The sequence below is a fragment of the Protopterus annectens genome, chromosome 3.part1 (assembly GCF_019279795.1).
Source record: "Protopterus annectens isolate FY-2018-M chromosome 3.part1, PAN1.0, whole genome shotgun sequence".
Lineage (NCBI taxonomy): Eukaryota > Metazoa > Chordata > Ceratodontiformes > Protopteridae > Protopterus > Protopterus annectens.
In genome coordinates, this window is record NC_056732.1 from 869,493,478 (window position 1) to 869,505,578 (window position 12,101).

The following is a 12,101-nucleotide window of genomic DNA, read 5'->3' on the forward strand; positions in this document are numbered from 1 at the left end:
TTTCTGTAATATGTTATCATCACTGGGGAACTCTATTGCACCCAGTTGACAATCACCTGCAAACTTGGTAAGCCAAATGCCATCTAACTTCACCTGGACTTTATATAGAAATATTTTCCAAATATTAGAGGGCCCAGCATAGATAATTGTGGTACTCCACTGGTAACTGGTCTACTGCTGGAGGTGGACTTCCCAACTTTGACAGTGTGCATTCTGTTGGTGATCCAGTTAGCTACCCATCTAGTAATGTATGGGTTAATCCCCAGATGGGAAAGTTTCTCTATAATACCCGAATGGGGGGATTGTGTCAAAAGCCTTGGCTAAATCAACATAGGCAGTATGTCCTCTTTTCTCTCATCCAGAGTTTTGGGGGCATTATCAAAGACATACAATATGTTTAATAAGTAAGATCTACCCTTGACAAAACCAATTTGGTTTAGGTCAAGAGTATTGAAGGTCTCCAATGTCCCTGTGGGTAAGGTCCATGATGAATCTTTCCATAGCCTTGCAGATAAGGCTGGTTAGGCTTATGTGTCAATAGTTCCCAGGGCCAGTTGATGGATGTGTAGGCATGTTCAGCTGTGAAGATAGTTCTAGTTCTGCATATTACCAAACTCATGCGCATTGTATATCACACAACATTTGATATTAAATTATGCAGTGTAGTTGATATATTTGTTTTGTGAAAAAGTACTGTTCTTTTTGAGCCCACATGATACTGGATTAGAATCTAGATGTATCTAATACTTTTAAATAAACAGTTTGATAATGCGGTGATATTCATTCTTTATATTGCATGTGTTGCTGTATATGTTGGCATACTGCAGAGGGGGTAAGTGGCACTGTGCAGAGGTAACTGCAGAGTTACAGAGTCCCTCACCGTCACTTGTCATTGGTGCATGATGCCAAACTGCGCAAACATAGAGGGCAAAAAGTGAAAGGATCCATTGCTTTTTCTGCTACTTATGTGTGTTTTGTATGATTATATTTTTTGACCAGATTATAGGTGTTAAATGGGGTAGATTGGAAAGCAGTGAAATGGGGAGCAAGCAGGGGGAATAACAAAGGGAAATCAGTACAGGCATGTGCAGGAGGGAGGTAGGTAACAACCATAGCTATCTATTTCTTCAATAGTAAAAAATGATAATATGTGCAGAATATTAGCTGAATTTGGACTGTAACCTCCAGAGAGATGGATGACAACAACACAATGACATTCTATAGCCAACTGGACTGAATCAGGTGTGTCAAAAAGAAATCTGTGCAAAATGGTGTGCTATGCATGGGACGATAATTTTTGTGGGACAGGTGCCCATTTTTCTTAATCCAGTAACAGAGGAATACTGGATAAGAGAAGTAGGTATTTCTGGGTCAGGTGAGCAAGCAAATGCAAACAAGACAAATAAGAGACGAGACAGGGATGTTGAGGGACACAGAAGATTGGGGGACACCATGATTGGGGTGAGGGAGGAAACAACACAGGTTCATGCCCATCAAACATGGAGACAGTAAGAATTGAGTCCTTACCTACTGTACTGCAATCATTGTCCCCTTACTCCACTGGTGGCTGGAGTGCTTGATGTCTTCTCCTCCTACAGACCATAAGGGAGAGCAGGCTCTCCATCTGACATAGAAGTACACCAATGATGTAGTGCACAGTCCTACGCACTAACCCTGGCATCTCCTGGCAGGTGATGATATCACCACCTCCACCACTACTCCCACAGGGTGCCACTGCACCAGCTACCAGAGCAGTACTACCTGAGGGTGCAGGTATTGCAGGGACAGTGGAATCAGTGCTATCAGGTTGGCTCCTGGATGTGCTGGGCATAGGTGCTGGATCCAGAGGAGTGGGGTCAAAGAGATTCATTGAGGTTGGCCTACCTCACTGTGCTGTGTAGCATTTATTGATTTGGCACAGATGGATGACATGGAGACATTTTGATGACACATAATATAAAATAAAAAAGAGAGAGATAAGGGTTGGAGTGATAGAAAAAAAGAGATAAAATTAGTGCCATCACATATGACATACAGTGCATTAATACAAGTATACAACTATTTTATCTGAAGTATTAGATTTAAGTATACATCCTAACAAATGCACATTATAACTACAGATAGTTGAAAGTAATCTTTGAAATGTACATATATTCCACATATGCATGGTCCAATTATATAGATTACAGTTAACAAGAGGGTGTTTATGACCTTGTATAGAGTTTTAATTTAATGTAAATATTATTAAAGTAATGCAGTACTGTATATTTGTTATTCATGTTATTTGAACCCAAAACTTCTAGATCAAGTCTTATATTTGACTCCTAAAGTTGGTTTGTGCTACAGACTAATGCATGCATGCTTGTTGTTACAGTTAGGATATGCATGCTCAATTTGCTACAACTGTATAAAAAATCTATCTTTAACTTTTAAAGCTATGATAATGCTTTTCTTCTGCTGCATACATACCACTTGCTTCCTTCACTCTCTCCAATCAAGCAACATGAGCCTGTCTGTTGAATTCTATGTCTCTATTAGCTGGGGAAAGAATAGAAAAGGACAGAAGAGTGTTATGCTTACCAGTTTTGCCTACATTTAGCTTTCTAAGTATTATTAATTCTCTCTTATTATCATATTTACACAGCTGTGAGATGTCCACAGTCTCAAATACATTCAACCAACGGTTGTGGGTATCCCTTTTATGCCTATGTAGGTCATTAAACTGATGCCTACACAGCCTTCCAGTGCATGGGGATTCAAGTAGCACTGGATACAGCCTGAGCCAAACTGTTCCATGCCTCAGACTTGTACTTGGAGCCAGAAGAGTCCCCCTGAAGAAGCCTTTGGCTGCGGCACATTGCCAGGAGTCCAGTAAATATCCTGGACTGCTGGACACCTTATCTTTGTGGCCTACACTTGGCAGCATCTCCAATAACTCCAGAAAAGTCTAACACCCAACATAGAGCAATGGAAAATGATGCTTTCCTGCCAATTCCACTTATCGTGTTTACTGGTAGTGCACAAACCTGAGCAATGATGTTAACCCTGTTTGCTTGTTTTTAAGTGGACAGCCACAGTGCCAAGCAGAGATGACATAAATACTTGAAACAGGAAGGTTAATCTGACACTTGACCTTAGATTGAAGGGTGTCTGCTGCTGTAGCTTGGAAATATATATTGAATATTAGGAGGTAACTGTTAGGTGAGATAAGTTTGCAGATATGGAATGGGGACATAAGTGTCATGACCTGATACATCTGTTTTTGGCTTTCTACACTGATAACATTAATTTTTAAAGTTTGGGATTCAAACCTAGATTTCACAGCATCGATTTTCCATCTTTGCCACAGAAGAAGTGCTGCTCAGACATAGGAATCATTCATAAATACAGCTGACAGTTTGACATATTACACATGTATGTGTATGACTTGACAAGGTTCTTGTGCATACATCTAATTGTGTATGTGTCTTATGTAATTGTGAAGGCTGTGCAAGTTCAGATAGCAGAATTATAATTATATAAATATAGTAGACAGTATACCTTCAGTCATACATCTAAAAACATAATAAGGGTGTATTATCCCTCATACATATAAGTCATGTCAGCTCCACTATCTAAAGTGTTATAAGTGAAGGTGAATATAATAGGAAGTGAAACAACAGTAAACATATCTTGAATATCCTGTATTAGAACCCAGGACCATGTGTATGGCAGTCCTACACTTACACCTGTTGCCACAAGAATGTTGATATAACAGTTGTCTATTTTTCATTTTGTTGCTATTAGCTGCACTATCATAATGGCAAAAATAGGTTGTATACACTGTACTAGAACCCAGGACTATCTGTACTTCAGCCCTACACTTACACCTGCTGTCACATGGCTAGTTACATGACATTTCCATCATTTCTTGCTCATTCATAAGTTCCCAGTGTTAACAGCCATGCATCTCTATTTAGTGTGTGTACATGGTGCCCAATAGAATTAATTGAATGCATCCATTTTCAATTCTTGGCTGTCTGCATCCTATCTGCAGGTGTTATGCAACTGTAGGTGTTGGACAGCCTTGCTAACTGCTGTGCAACACTGATTAGTGGCATTGTGTGATGGAAAGCAAAACTTGCAACAACGTATTGTTTTTGACATTTGCATTTTTACAGGCATCCTGTCTGCAGGTGTTCTGTTTGCTTCCTGGGTGGGCCACTAGTCTGGGTTTGCACACTGCTAAGCTTCACACAAACGAGATAAGCACAACCATACTTGCCATTTATTTTTCTCCATTTCCCTTGTTTGCAATAAGCTGTGCATCATGCAAACACTGGCCAAAAAAAAAAAAAAAAAAAAAAGAAAAGTAGTTGAAATGAGAAAAAGCTATCTATGACATAAACCCTACAATATGTTAGTACACCTGGAATATTTCTACATAGGTTTGGATTTAAAGTCTCACCTCAATGAACATTCAGAACACAGTAAGGGTGCTTTAGCCCTCTTTGCCACATGAAGAGCTTTGCAGCAGGGAACTGAACTCATTATGCATACAACCAACTGCAACATCATCTATAATACTAAGAAACCATATAACAGTTATCTGTACAATTATTAATTTTGTATGTAGTTCACTGAGTGATCACACACCCATTTATGAGTATTGCTTGCAAATATGTCTCTGTCTTACCTCTCTGTGTTTGGTGCTCATTCTTGTCTTATCTGACCAGTGATTTGCAAATATGTCTCTGTCTTACCTCTCTGTGTTTGGTGCTCATTCTTGTCTTATCTGACCAGTGATTTGAGACATGTAGTCTATAAGACATTTTATGCCATTGTCCTCAAAATGTGTGAGGATATTAAATAGCAATATTATAAAATATAGTTACCAACAAAGGAGGGGAGGTTGGATGTTAATGACCAAAAGCCAATGATCTGAGATGTAGTCTATAAGCCATTCTATGTCATTGTCCTTAAAATGTGTGAGAATATTAAATGGCAATAATATAAAATACAGTTACCAACAAAGGAATGGGAGGTTGGATGTTAATGACCACAACCTGTGAACTATTTCCAACCTTGACAAAAATTACTTCTAACACTTTTGTAAGTCTAACCTGACACACCCACTGGATATAGGGCAGGCTTCATTGCTATTGTGTTTTCCTTCTCCCTACCAGTAATCATTCATGGTTGCTTTCCATTAAAAATAAACACTGGGGGAGTGTCTGCACCATGTTTATGTTAGCTACATTAAGCCAAGTATTTGGGAATCAGCAATTCTGATGAGTTTACACCTGATTTACATCTTCACCATGCTGACAGCACTGAATCTACACCATAAAATGGCAACTGTGTACTAGGAAACCTGAAGGTGAGGAGATTTGTTTATGTGGAGAACACAGAAAAGAGGCTATATAAAGGAGATATATCTGCACAGTAGATTTCTGAACATGAGAAGGTATGCCTGCATTTTTCAACTATATACTGCATATGGTGAAATGTCATTAAGAAAAATCTGCTTAGTATTTATATATATATATATATATATATATATATATATATATATATATATATATATATATATATATGTATATGTATATGTATATATATATGTATATGTATATATATATATATATATATATATATATATGTATATGTATATATATATATATATATATATATATATATATATTAAGAAATTTTACACTTTTTTCTGTATGCATTACTTAGATGTGTACGGATGGCATGGGAATATTTGTCAGGGCATTTCACAGTATACATGATTGCCATTACCTTAAAATGGAATGTTCTGTGTTAAATCTGTAGACATGTTTCAGGGGCATTTCATTTGACAGCCCTTTTAGCATTTCACTGGTTGGTTTATTAGCAAAATGTGCTATTTGCCTGTTCCTTTTGGGATGGGGAAGCAAAGCTGCATTTTATTATGGCGCAGACAAGGATATGTTGCTACTGTTTCTCTTCATTGTTTTGCATCCAGCTTGTTGTTCATATTTCAAATATCTAGACTGTTTTATGTTTATTCTGTGGGTAATACTGAAATGCTACCATTTCTGTTTTATCTGGGTGCAGGTATTTTGTAGTTATGTGATACATATGTGTATTATCCTTCTGTTGTGTTTTAGGAATCTAGGACTATGGCACCCAGACTTCTTAGTCCCCAAAACCCACTCTTCAGTGACCCTGAGAATAAGGCCATTGTGGAAGTGTTTAGGTGACATGGTGTCTTTCTGCTTGAGAGGGGACTTAGAGAAATGTCAGCAGAATGCAAATTTGGTAGCAGATAGTTGCAGATGTGAATGCAGAAGGTAACCACAACAAGACATGTTCCGATGCATCAGAGGCCACTGATGTGATCTCATCTGCATGGAGGAAAGCAGCTGGAGTAGCTCATGACTGGATGGGTATGGGGGGTACTGCTACAGAGGTGCCATTACCAGCAAATGAAGAGTTCCTGTCCACTGTCAGGGAACCAGACAGCTCCCAGGAAAGTGCAACCACATCATCTGCTGTTAGCCAACATGGCCATGCCCCATCACACTTCCATAGCGGGAGTACTTCCACTGCTCCATCAGTGGTTGAGCTGTCCACATCCAGATTTTGCTTGACATGGGGTCATGATCCTGGGCATCCTCATGTGGAAAGTTCATCCAGCAGACATAAGTCACATTCAGGTAGCAGCAGTGCATCTGACAGTAGGCATGGACATGCCAGTGCAACTCCTGGCAGACCCAGTTCTCGTGGATCTAGTATGGCAACAATGAACTGTCATCTCTACCATGGACAGCTCACATCTGTACAACATACCAAGATGTGGAGCTAGCACAGAGCTTGGCTGTGTTCATGCAGATACTCACACAACAGTTTCACATGGAGGACCCATACAGACACCCACAAAACAGTTACGTGGTTCAGCCATGAAGTTTAAAACTCATTTTGTCTCACTGGCCATTTGTTATTTTATCTGAATGTCTGCTAGCTTCTCTTTCTTACTCACACATATTTACCAACCTTCAGTGTCAGCCTAGGATTCCTGCCCCCACCCCTCCCACAACACCCTGTGCAAGTGATAATAATTGTGCCATATCCCTGTTTTCTATTTTTTTGGATTCAGAGATACACAAGCTTTGTGTCTGATGCTCAGGGTGCATAGCCTAGTGCGTAGTATATTTACATTTGTAATGCTGAATTGATAATTGTACCTTTGACTTATATTAGTCTTAGAATGTTAGACAGTTGATACCATCGATTTTTTTTCATCAGTATTGTTAATGATCTTGTGAGGGTTGTGAAGTCTAAAACTGAAATGTGTCTCATTACTTTCTAACTTCTCTCTTTAAAAAATTTCCAGTACAAATGTATGGTGCTAAACTGAGGGCATGTGGTGACCATCACTACTTTTGAGAGGTATGACTATGAGAATCTTTGCTGCATGAGGCCTACTACTTAATAAAGGACACATATAAGTTAAATAAGTCTCTGCTGTCACATGTTAAAGTAATTTCTCTACAAGGAAGGAGTCTGCATTTTATGCTTTGTATTTGCTGCTAACCAGATTTTATTGGATCCAGTGTGTGCTTATTTTACCTGTTTTGTGGCACTACATTGTGGATCTACTACTGAACTGGAGTATAATTTTAATAAATTATAAAGGTAATCACTGGCTTCTTTCTTTGTGTGGTGGTGAGCTGTTCTAGTTCCAGTTTGTGGTGAAGTAGAGTAATTTCTGTACAAATCACCCACCTTTTACTTGCTTACACTACTAAGTAACAACATGCAATGATATGCCAGTCATTCATATTATTACACAATACATGCCAGGTTCAACACGTACCTTGTAAATCCAGCAGTTGCAATAACAGTTTTAGTTCAGGGCAGACTTTGTCTGATGCAAGCAGTACACAGACATTACATGGGTAGGTAAAGGTTGTGAGTGTTGCCTGACATCAATGTTAATATATGTATGTGTGTAGGAGGAAGGTTTTAGCCCTTTAGGTGGTGAGAGAGTGTGGTATGCGTTGTCTCTTAGCCAGTGCAAGGGCATATTGAGCATGCCTATGTCTGCCTAAACCCAAGAAGCTGCTGGTTCCCCCTCTGACTCCTCCCTTAAGTGTGGCTGTGGTATCCTTGCCATTGGTGGTAGGATGTGTGCCCCTTCACCTTGTTAATCCTACTGATGCTGTTTTCTCAGGAAGATTTTGTGTAGCATGACACATACTGTGAATATTCTAATACATGTACATAAATTGTACTGCAGGGCTCCCCCAGATGTATCTAGGCAAGGGCACTGCGATGTCAGGAGCCCAAACACACACGCCATGATATTTCTGGTTTGACTGTATGCGTCATTATGGTGTTCTTCGGCAGGTGTGTGTGTGCCTTTTTAGTGGGTATCATCAGCCATGTTTCAAGTGCATAACCTGCATCACCCAGTAAATGACCCTGTGGGATATCCCTCCAAGTGAACATCTGACCCAGTTGGGAGTTGTGCCAGATATGTGAGTCATGGTAACTGTCTGGGTTGCTAGCACACCCATTCAAGATGATTCCTTTGGCATTAGACATGACTTGGCAATTAATAGAGTGGAAGTCCTTTCTACTTATGTAGAGCCTTCCCTGTTCCCCAGGTGGTGCCTTAATTTCTATGTTTGCAATCTATGGCCCCAAGTACTTCAGGGTAGTGTGCTATAGGGTAGAACTCCTGCATATTTCCGGCCCTATCTTCAGGAGTACAGGGAAAATATATGTGGTCGCTAGTATCTTGGAGCATAGCATCCAGGAACTGATGGAGGATCATGGATGCTGAAACCTGTGACACCTCCAGCATGTCCCCGTTGGTCTCTGAAAGGTTCCTGTAGCTAAGATTCTAAGTGCTACACACACCTTGGTCTCCAATGGCATGTGTTCACTTCTGTTTGCCTTGACTTTGAGTTGAGGACAACAGAGGTTGCAGAATTCCTGTAGTGTGCCTTTATCCACCCTGTAGCTTTCTACAATTTCCATGTCATGTAGACTCTGATAAGTTAACCAGGGTTTGAAAATTCTTCTCCTTCTTGGCCCTAGTTTATTAGCAGCAGCAGTAGCATAGACTTCAGCCTATTGCACAAACACATGAATTAAAGTAACAGCAGCCCCTAACGTTTCTGTGTAGATTTCTTTCCATGGCTATATTCCAATAGATTTTGGAATTTGCAGGGAAAACCAGCACTGAGTCTACACGGTTACTTACTAGCTTGTTGAATAGCTCATTCCTTCTTGGTTTGGTTGAGCAGCATACAGTTCAGTTCAGCTGCTTATAATGTAATTTGCATGCCACAGTATTTCCCTTGCTTCCGTGGCTCTGTGCGGCTTTTTGAATATAAAACAGAGTGCTACCATGTGCGTATCATGGCATGATGTGCACACAGTGTAAACAGACCATGTAGGCTTTATTGAATCTGGCCAACTAAATATCTCCCAAGATATGCAATTTACAGTGAAAATTTATAACATGTTTTTCTTCAACAAAATCTTAGGTTTTACCACTTTTGTAGGTATTAAGTATGTATGGAAATATTTCTTATGGACATAATTACTAATAAGCAATCTTCCTCTCTTAAAACCCTCTTTTGCGCATTTTTGCGCATTTTTGTGCCTAGCGCAACAGCGGGCAGCGCCGCCTAATTAGGTTTAAACTATTCCTGGCTCCACAAAGTCTGCTCTTCACTTTTTTCCCTTAGAATTGCTCTATCTCTCAATTTAAACACCATATTCTCATTCTAAGGCCCTTCACTGGTCCAATTAAGTAATCCTACAAGTTAGCACTATTAAACCATAAGCACTACTTACTCTTATACTCTCTACGATTACCCTGTCCTCTATTGGTCCGTCTTAAATTCAGTTTTCCTATATTACTCTAGCATGTCCAAAGGTCAGTCAATGGTTTCCTCTCCAGTCCAGCTGGTGAATCTGGGAATTTTGAGGCAATGCTACAACTGTCTCATGTACACGGACAACCCTCTCCTCCTCCAAACAGGTTCAAATATATGTGAGAGATGCAACTATTTAGCCAAACTGGAGGCTGAGCTCTCTCATCTCAAAACTGGTGTAACCAGTCAGGAGGAGAAGGTAACCTCACACAACACAATTCCAGTATCACATAGTCCCACCACATCAGCGAACCAAACACATAAATACACAAAAACATACTCGGAGGCCCTAAATAAAAATCTACCTAAGCAACAGAGACCTCCAAAGCAGACTTCCAAGCAAACACTTCCTCAAAACAAAACACGCACAACACATAGCCCACAAAGTCAGTGTGCCAAGCAGCCACAGCCCTTAAGGGTGAATAACACACCTGATTCTCTTGTAATAGGTGACTCTATTGTCAGACACACTGACGTCCCGCTCACCAGGCTGAATAAAGAGAAGGTCACGGTGAGCTGCCTGTCGGGTGCTAGGATCCGCCACATAACGCAAGCACTCAGGTCACTCCAAAGCAAATACAAATATGACTCAGTCATTGTACATGCTGGTGTGAATGACCTGAGACGTACCTCCCTGGACTACATGAAAAGAGACATAGAGGAGCTCTCTGATCATGTAGCCCAGGCTGGTATGACCCTGACCTTGAGCAGCATCTTACCCTCACCTAGAATGATGCCACAGTACAAAGACAAAATGATCGATTTTAACAATTGGCTAAAATTTTGGTGTCATTCAAAGGGGATCCAGTGTCTGTCAGCCTGGGATGACATGCTCGACAAGCCACGTTGCTTCGCTAGGGACGGCTTGCACCTGTCACCACTGGGCTTTCGGATATTGGCAAAGGCTCTTGCCACCCCCATAGTGCCTTTTTTAGGCAAGGCTCAAAAGTCAAATCCACCCCCATAGACAGCACAAGGAATAAGAAACTAAGAGTAATGCTGCTAAACGCCAGAAGTCTTAACCTCAAGATGCACGCACTCGAAGCTCTCCTCAGTATGGAGAACATCGATATCTGTGCAGTGACAGAAACCTGGTTCAAGGCTCCAGAGAGCACCCCAGCACTACCAGGCTATACCTCATATCATGCTGTTCGGCCCCAAAACCCGGACCGAACCACAAAAGGAGGGGGAGTTTCCATATTTATCAAGGATATCCACACCTCCAGGTTAGTGGCATTGCACGAAGTATCGGAGACCATCCATGTGCAACTAACAGTGGGCAAGACTGCTTTTCAGTTTATAGCATCCTACAGACCACCCTCTCAAAGTCAGGAATCCCACTCGGCTTTCCTGAAAACATTGGAGAACATGAAGATCTCTCCGAACACCATTATATTGGGCGACTTCAACTACCCAAACATTGACTGGGAGCACTACTCAAGCCCCAGCACCTTAGTCCAAAGGTTCCTGGAAATTATAAACTCAAATTTCATGGAACAACTAGTCACCACTCCCACAAGAGGGGACAACATACTAGACCTGATCATTACCAACATGGGGACTCTATGCTCCACACCAGAAGTATATCCCTCATTGGTAAGATCAGACCATAAATTAATTTCACTGGATGTCCACATCCCGACCCCACCCCCAGCCCAGAAAACCACAGTGAAAAACTTCTCAAAAGCGAACTTCTCACTTCTCAAAACCGAAGTGAAATCCTTCAAGGCCCCAGGGACAGTGGAAACTATGGGCCAAACTGCAGAATCCTATATAAACGCATTCTACGGACATCTCCAGGAATGCATGGATCATGCTATCCCAAACAAAACCAAGACCCAGTCATCCAAAGGCAGGCGTCCAGTTTGGTGGACCCCTGCCATAAATAAACTGTACAATAGAAGGAGGAAGCTACTACATGATAGAGCAAAATCCCTAATAGGGAAGGCATCTCTGATCAGTACTAGCAAAAAATTATGATCCCTCATAAAATCCTCCAAGGCCAGCTTCGAGAGAAAAATTGCACAGGACACCAAAGACAATCATAAGGCTTTTTTCAGTTATGTTAGAAACCTGGGATGCAACTCCCAGACTTGTTCTGAGTTGATTCTAAACGACAAAAAATACACTGAACCCACAGACATCGCCAATATCCTGGCAGACAGGTTCAGTGCAAACTTCTCCGCC